An 8989-nucleotide genomic window follows, 5' to 3' on the forward strand; every position below is an offset into this window, starting at 1 on the left:
AACTTTTGAACACAGAATTTCTCTAGCACTGACGACCCCACAGGTGGGTACAGATGGGTAGGATAGTCAGGGAAGAGTGAGAAGTGAGAAGTGTGCTGGGGACACATCTGACAATTTCTCCCTCCACAAAATCACTTGGGTGCAAGTCAGATTAGAGAAAACATCTAACTCTTACCACTGCAATGTGCTTGATAGCTGGGAAAAAGGATACAGGTGTTGATCAATGGGTCATCACCCAAAAAAAACCACCTATTCAAAGCTTCCAGGGACATGAAATAACAGCAACATGCTGGACTACTGCCAGCACCAAGACTCAAAAAAAGATGCCTGACAATAGAGCCAATTAAGCTGAAAAATAAGTAAATACCCTGGAATACTACATGCAGACACTATTTTAAATCCTTCTTCCATACACATCACAAAAGGAAAAGGTAAGCTGCACCACAGAAGGGGCACAACCCTCAAAATTTGTATTCAGTTAGGAGGGGAAAAAATGATCTACCATCACAGTAAAAATTAACAAAGAAATTACAGGTACAGTGACAAAGGTGCTAATAAACACAGTAAACACAGTTCAAAGCCTTCTCAACTCTGTTTTACTGAAAAGGCAAATAAGCTGGATGTGAAATCTTTTGTAGAAAATAAAAAACAGGACAAGAGGTCCTAAAGAGCAGAGGAAATCAGCATTATTAAAATAACACGCCACCTGAATTTGAGAAAAATGGTTAATTCCACTATTACTGCTCTATACTATAGATGCAGACAAAATGTTCTTCAACACTAAAAAGTGGGTGAATTTAATAATTTCTACTTCCAAGAGAAGAGAGATTGCTATGTAGTAGGGAAAAACACAGAACAAGAAACAAAAATGCACTCCATGCAATATTGCCATCAAGGTTCAATGTAAAGATGGGATTTCCTTTAGGTCAGTATTCGACAGTCTTTTTTGTATTGCTCCAAATAACTACAAAAGGTTTATGAGAGTTCAGTGAAAAGACAACAAAAGATTTTGTTATTGCTGGTAAAAATCCCATATTCCTTCAATATGTTTTCAAAACTGAGGAAAAAAATTTTCTAGAGTAATATTTTACTCCCAAACTCTTTGCATCTGAACCACTTGCTTTACACACATTATGGTTTTTGGAATGTTGATTTTTGCTGTTTTATGGACTACCAAACGCAGGATAGGTGATAACATGAACACCACCAACAAGGCCATCTCCTGGGGCAAGAACCATCATTTCTTTTTACATCTGAGGCAAGCCTTGCTTTTGACATCACTGAAAAGGCCTTTTCAGTTCACTTCCCTATCTCTTTTCACAGTGGGATGGGGCGCAGAGAAGAAGCAGAAAGCAAGTAGAGATGAACCTTAGAAGTTTGCTGTGGAAAAAAGTCAGAACAACAATACCAACCAATGAGAACAAAAATACAGTTCATCTGTGAGCAAGACTTAATGCTAGGCTACATTTCAATACAAAACTTCATGGACTATTTTTTGGGGAAAATTAAATACTCCCTTACTTATTTTCAAATAATAGTTTCATCCAGGACTGGAACACATTTTACATCTAGCACCTGATCTCTTTGCAAGGACTCCCTCACAACTTCTTCTCTTGAGAAGAGGAAGATCATCCCCTCAGAAGCTTCTCTCCTACATTAAACTCACAGTCCTAGAAACCAGTGACTAAACAGAAGATCTGTAGCTTCTGCTTTTAATCTGAGTTTGTCTACAAGCAACATCGGTTTTCCTCTGCTGAAGGCAATTTAGAAATAAGTGGTATGAAAACAAAATTTCACTCAAGACAGGCAATTAAACAAGAGCAATGAAGTCCAATAACAATTTAAGTACGAGAAGACTATGCCAGGAGGGGTTTGACCCAAGCTAAGATGTCTAGCAACTGCTTCTTCCTCTTTCTGCACATGAATATTTATTTACATGAGTTTTAGTTTCTATTCTCCTTCTTCAACCATCAAGCCAAGTGACCTGCAACAGACAGCCAAATAAATTACCAAATTAATTCTTTCAAGTGCTAAATAGGTCTGTGAGCATTTCCAAGTATTTGAAATAAATAATCCAGAAACCCTAAAGAGCAGGCACAAAAGAGTCCCTCTGCCCACTTTTACCAAGGAATATCTTCCCACTGGGAAACATATGAGTTTTCACATGATCCCAGATGTTCACCCAGAAGTACTGAGTGCCAACCCTTGTATGCTGCTCTCTAACTCAGTCTTTGCCAATGCAACTAGTGAATCCCTAACACCAAAATGTGGAAAAGCAATGCTACAACCCTACTAAACACTTCCCCCCAGCTCTCCCCTTGTTTGCTGCAGGCAGGCCAGCACAGCTCAGAGTTACTGTTCTTATCGTTTTGGCCTGCTGGCAGGAAGAAAGAGCAAACCACAAATGCTGTTACCATTAACCTTTTTGTCTTTAGTTCAAGACTGTTTAGACAGACTGTCAAATTTATGCTTTCTATTTTTTGTACATTTATGCATATTCTTTCACACCTTCTCCTCCTGCTCAGGCTTCATTCCCTACCTATATACCTTTCTGCTTGTTTGTCATTGCCTGCTCCTGAGCAGCAATGCTTTATACTTCAAAATTTACACTTCTTGTCCCAAAAGGGTATTCCAGGATAGCTATCCTATTAACCCTGCCTCCTGCTCACCACCTAACCCATCACTCAGCAAGTGGGAGATGATCCCTGCCCTGCCTGTAGGCCCCATGCATGGGAGGGTGGCCACTAAAGCCCCCCCCGGAAAAGGGGCTTGTGCCCCCAAACCAGGCACCCAGCTGGGAACCCCACACTTTCCCAGGTTCTCTCCTGGATTTCCTCCACTCCCTGTACATTCACATACAGGAAAAAGAAACACAACCACAAGACTTGTGGGGTTTGAGGCACAGGCAAGCTCTGAAGAACTATTCTACAATAATAATTCAAAGATTCTTATGGTCTTCATGTGTTCTCTGATAGCTCTGCAAGGAGGTGTCAAGCACAGCCCTAGGAGAAGGACAGCTGACTGGGGGAAACGCCTTGGGCAAGTTTATACGTGTGCTGGGCACAATGCAAAACAGGTTTTATCTTTTATTGTAGTCCTGTCCCGCACTGTCGCTGGTAAAATTAACAGTGCTCGCACCGCTAATGATAATAAAGCTGGCGCTAGAGAAACTTTCTGCCAATGCTCAAAGCCTGAAAAATAAACCAAGCTCTGAAGAGACAAAACAAGCTTTAAGCAAGGACTTGGTCAAATTATTTTAAGCAAATCCTGCAATAAGCAAAACTACAGGCAAATACGAGCATTATAAAGTTAATTTATGTTTGAATTAACTTAATCACTTAAAAAAAAAAAGGTCTTGATGCCTTTTACAGAACAAATTTACCCCAAACACAACTATCAAACACTGCAGGTGATACAGCCAGTGATTAGATCATACTTTTAAGTTTACAATATAAAAACATTATTTACTTTTACTTCTTTATCAACATAGTTTTTATGACTATAATAAATTTTGGTTAGCATACCTTTCACTTTAGAAAAAGAAACAAGTATGGGAAGCAGAGAAGAAGAGCATCTTTTCATCTGCAATTTTCTGCCGAAAGACTAAAAGGGAAAAAAACCCAAAAACCTCAATCCAGCATGGTTTGGCCTTTGAGTGCATGTTGTATTCTGTGCATGCATGGCCTACAAAACCTGAAAGCCATTGATAGCTCTTGCTCATTAGATAACCCAGAAGCATAGGCCAGGCTAGCAGCAGGTCAGATTTCACCCTGCCTAAAACATGCAGTCACTACTCCTTACCTCCTCCATGGCACTCACGGAACACAAACACCCTCACATTTGCATTTCACTCATGACTAACTCGCTGTCTTGCTTTCGAGACCATGTCAACTCTATCTCAGGAGACCACTAACAGAACAAGTCAAACTTCTCTACCACAAGTTTGGGAACACAGCTGCCTCAGACAGCAAAAACCCCAAAGATGCCTGAACACTGTTCTCGATGAGAACTTGTGCCTTCCGAGATGTTAGTTAATGATGCCCATAGAGCAGAATTACTCACATGCCATTAAATCTGATCCCAACCACAAGATATCCTCAGCTCAGAGAGCTTTTGTCATCTGGCATCTTATGTGTCACTCTCTCATGTGTTCAGTCAGCCCCAGAAGCAGTAAATCGCATTTGTGTATTAAAGAAAATGTTCCCTACTCGCTCAGGAATACACCGCCCCCTTTCCACAAGTGACTGCTTCCTCCCCATAGGTCTTCACAGACTGGATTCACACTCTTTGTTAAATAAAGCTTTACGGTATCTCTGAGCATTTATAGTGCCATGACTCAGTTAAATTCTAATCAGCCTGTGAGCTGTCTGACGCTGCAGCAGGTCCCCTCAAAATAAAACAAGGAATAATATAGTCTCCAGATTCCAGAGAGATGAGGCAAAAAAGGACAACTTCCACTTCAGCCTTTTTAACCACAACATAATCGCAAAGCCAGAAATCCCACTGGTTTTTTTCCAACACCTTCAACATGTGCCAAGCATGTTATCCGAATCCTTCTTTAAATTAAAAGCCCAGTAAATCAGCAGGAGACACAAGAGAGAAGAAAGGTGCAGCACAGACACAAGGCTGTCTGCTCACTACAACGCTGCCCCCGTTTTGCCTATACTACGTTTCCTTAGGTGTCACTACCTTCCAACTTAATCACCCACTGACACTTAGAAAGAAGAGCCTCTAACAACATGTTCTGTAGGGAGAAACGAAGGGTGGAAGTGAGAGGAAAAAAAAATATTAAAATTCACCTTTAGAGGGCTTCGGGGACGCACCAAATTAAAAAAAAAAAAAAAAACAAAAAAAAAAAAAAAAAAAAAAAAAAAAAAACACACACACCACAACCAAAAAAAACCCACCACGTCTAGAAAAGTAACCTTTAGTCTAGAAGGGAAACAGCGACGTCCCTAAGGAGCCCGAAGCGATGAGAAGGCATCTTTGGGGGGCGCAGGGAGCCGAGCCTGAGCCGCGGCCGAGCGGGGACGGCGGCGGCAGCCCCGGGCTGGCTGCGGGCCCGCAGGTGGTGGCGGGCGGGCAGCGCCAGGGCCGGGGAGGCGGCGGGGGCGGCGTGGCCTTGCCCGCAGCCCCGGGAGCGAGGCCGTGTGCTGCGCCCGCGCCGCCGCAGCCGCGGCGCACCGAGCGGGCGGCCCCGGGGGTCGCTCGCACCGGGAGGGGCGGCGCGGGGTCCCCGCGAAAGGGGGGCTCGGGCGTGCGGTCGGCGCTCGGTGAAACACTCGCGGGTCTCGGGGGGACGGACTAGTAACTTTTCCGTTCCGGCGGCTCCCCCAAACCCACCGCGGCCAGGCAAACTTTCCGCCCGCACCGGGGGTGCCGCGGGGCGACCGCCGCCGCCGCGCTGGGCTCACCCCGGCATTGTTCCCCGGTGCCGCCGCCCGGCAGCGCGGCCCCGGCCCGGCCCGGCCCGCCCCGCTCGGCCATTTCCCCGGCGGAACAGCGCCGCACTCACCCCGCAGCCGCCGCGGCTCCTCCCGGCCGGGCTGCCCGAGCCCCCCGGAGCCGCTCCGGCCGCAGCCGCCGTGCACGCCGCCCTGGTGCCGCGGCCGGTCCCGGCGCTGAGCTCCCGGGGAGCAGCGGCTGCCGGAGCCGAGGCGGGAGGACCGGGCAGGGCAGGACAGGGCAGGACGCGCCGCCTCCCGCCACCCCCGGGTCCGCGCGTTCCCCCCGCCCCGCGCATCCCCGCGCACCCCCGCGCACATACAGGGCGAGCCGAGCTCCGCTGCGCTGCTCCCCGCGGCTCGGGGCTCTGCTGCAATGCCTGCGAGGCTGACTTTCAAAGCCTAACCCGCAGCCGCGATCCTCCCTCTCCGCCTTCCACCTCGCCCGCCGCGGCGCAACCCGGCCCCTCCCCGCGCCGCGCCATTCATCTATCCAGCCAAGTTTCTTAACCCTTTGGTAACCTCCCGGCAGGAGGCAGGGCGGGATGTGGGCACGCAGGGATGCGCCCCCCGCCCCGCCCCGCCCGGCCCGGCGAGGGCAGGGCAGGGCGGCCGCGCCGCACGTACGCGAATCCCAGCCCCTCCTGCCCTCTCTCATTAATCTGACTGAAGTCGCAGAGCCCCCGGGAAACAAACTTACGAGCGACAGCACCGGAGGACCCGTATCTAATGAAAATGGAAGTGGCTTATAAATAACACTTTATTTTTGTTGTTTGTTTTTTTTTTTTTTCTTTTCCCTTTCCCCTTTCGGCTGCTTTGGAATAATAGCGGGGGGAGGGCGCTATTAGTGCTACTAGTACTTGTCAGTTTAGAGCTTAAGTTTTCAGCCTTTCCTCCGAAAAAACACGGGCTAGAAACTTCAGTGTTATTATTATTATTATCATTGTTGTTGTTGTTATTGTTGCTACCGCTATTTTGAAGGAAAAACCGGGATGCTCCCAGCAGCGGGCGGCGGCACGGGAGGGTAGCGGCCCCGGCACCTGCGGCTGCTCCGGGGTGGCGCTGCCCCCGGCTCCCGGCACGTCTCCTCATCCTCGGCCCCAGCCTCCCAGGCCACCGGGAGCGGGGAGCATCCCTGCCGGCTCTGCCGGGGCGCTCGGCGCTCCCTGTGCCGCCGGGGAAGGAGGACAGGCGGGGGGAAGCGCTTCCAGGATCGGGGGCAGAGCGGCTCATCAAAGCCACATAGCAAATAAATACAGTTTAGGAGGGAAACAAACAAACAAACAAAAAAATAAAACAAACAAACAAAAAAAAAACCCCACCGAACAACCCGGAGCCGAGAAGTGCTTCCCAAGAAGAGTCAGCCCTACCTTTTGGTAGGCGACGTCCCCCAAAGCTCTGCTGTCAGAAATTGCACTGAATGTCAAGTTGTTCTTTAGACTTTGCTGCCACCAAAGAGCACGCAGAGATACAGGCTGAACTTGGCTGTATAAACGAAGCTGCAAAGTGCATGCGACCTTCATCACACCTCCTGTGTGCCTGTGTTTAACAAACGTCTCGACGTGTCGCACACTGTCTGCCAAATACTTTACAGAATACTTCATGATACTTCACTTCTACGAGTCAAAGACTGACGAAAGAGAAATAAATTTGTTTGCAAGTCACATATAAACTGCATGGTAATTACTGCATTAACACATGACAACCTTTTAGTTTTAAAACTCAGGTAAAATAAATGACCTATTCAAGTGTTTTTTTAGTAGGAGACTAATATTAAAGAGCACAGGAATTTCCACTTTAAAGAAAGCAAAAGGGAGTCACATTTATGAAAAGCTAAATATTTTAACTGAGAGATAACATGAATGAAAGTAGATGTAGGAATGTTAAGTAAAACCTCCTTCACTTTGGAATGCACGGATTGTGTACAGGCTTAGAGTGGAGCTAGTAATGTGTTACTTGACCTATTTTTTTAAGCCAATGAAAGATTTAGGTTAACTTCATCATGTGTTTTTAACCACTTTCTTCCAGACATGCAGCAGCATTTTCTAAAGCCATTGCATGTCAGAGTGTTTATACAAGTTTCCTTTTTTTGAGAGCATAAGTCTCATAATATAGCCTGATCGTACTTCCATTAAAAGAATGGGTCTGCTCTTCATTTCCATTATAGGCTCATTAGCAAATTTTGATCATAAAGAAATTATCCTTAATTTTTTTATTTCACAAAGAATCTTCATCTCAATTTTTTTTCAATGCTAAGCAGCTGAGTTATCTAGGGAAAAGGAAATTTTCTCATTACTGCAGCAATTTATCTGCTATTTCAATCAAGAGTGTCTGTAGTAAAGACGTCTTTCATTCTTAACCTTAGGGAATGTATTGCGTAGATGAGAGACCTACAAAATGAGGATTCTTGGACAAGCAACAGAAAAAAAATGTGTGTGTGGAGTATTTGTTAAAATGATTGTTGTCAGGTAACATATAGTTGCTTGAGGACACAAGTCTCAGGAAGATACAATCAACTGAGAATGTATTAAATAATAAAACATCAAGATTTAGTAGGTTATTTCCACTACTTAATAGTTGTATCACCATGAATGGTGCCACTAGTCCATGTTTACTTAACTGTGAGAATTCAAACAATATACCAAATAAATACCCTGTACTTATTTATTTATTATTATTGAATTATTGAATTATTATTATTATTATTATTATTATTATTATTGGAAAAAATCCATCACACAGTAAATTCCATCTCTCAAGAAGTATGAAAGTACTGATGTGTATTTCTTGGTCCTTTCTGAGCATTCTTCAACCAAACCCAGACACACACACTCTCCAAACATAAAAGGTGAGCATCCATGGCTGTACCTATCTACCATCTGTGGGTGGTGTCTGCACCTTCACTGTCCTATAGACATCACAAAACAGGACACTTTGTTCTATTTTTTTTCCAAGGGAATTAATCACTATAAGATGCTGTTCAATGGAAGGCCAATTGTGACAGGGAAGCATAAACTACCTTTAGATCACTCTTGGAAGGGAAAAACTTATTTATAGAGCTTACATTAGAACTCACTCCCAGAACTGCAAGCACTTAGTGGAGAGCTATTGGTGTCATACTTTGGTAATATCACCAAACCATTTCTTTTTTATATTTAGAAAAATACATCATAATGCACCCCCTCCTTTACAAGACAGATAGGTACATTTTTGACCTAGGAAAACTTCTATCAAAACCAAAATATAACTATGATTCTGACATTCTTGAAAAACAAAATTAATCTTTCTGACCTTTTAAAAAATGGTTAAAAAAGTAGTTGATGTACCTACAACTTCTCTTTGATAATTTTGATGATTACAATATTGCATTTAAAAAAGATAAGCAAAGATGCATCTTCAGTAGCAAACTTTGTCTTCAACTTGCTGAAGCAAAACACATTGGTCTGTGCCATATGGTAAAAAGACACATATTATTATCAAAAACGAAATGCAAATGCTATTTTATTATTCCCAAACATTTTTAAGCTAATGCTAGCTTATTTTTA

General features: G+C 44.7%; 1 protein-coding gene across 8 annotated transcripts in view; it reads right to left on the minus strand.

Annotated features, from left to right (window-relative positions):
* Window positions 1–5982, minus strand: part of NRIP1 (nuclear receptor interacting protein 1) — a 73448-nt gene extending 67466 nt beyond the window's left edge. For 2 of the 8 annotated variants that reach the window (XM_068180638.1, XM_068180634.1), the window contains exon 1: window positions 5768–5982. The gene's annotated coding sequence lies outside the window, so the exon portion shown is untranslated. Of the gene's footprint in view, window positions 1–4799; window positions 4867–4925; window positions 5144–5515; window positions 5542–5767 lie in introns of those variants that run through there. The other 6 variants (XM_068180642.1, XM_068180637.1, XM_068180636.1 and 3 more) reach the window with 5 other exon arrangements.
* Window positions 5983–8989: the final 3007 nt, after the last annotated feature.

Source organism: Anomalospiza imberbis, chromosome 2 (assembly GCF_031753505.1).
Source record: "Anomalospiza imberbis isolate Cuckoo-Finch-1a 21T00152 chromosome 2, ASM3175350v1, whole genome shotgun sequence".
NCBI classification, from domain to species: domain Eukaryota; kingdom Metazoa; phylum Chordata; class Aves; order Passeriformes; family Viduidae; genus Anomalospiza; species Anomalospiza imberbis.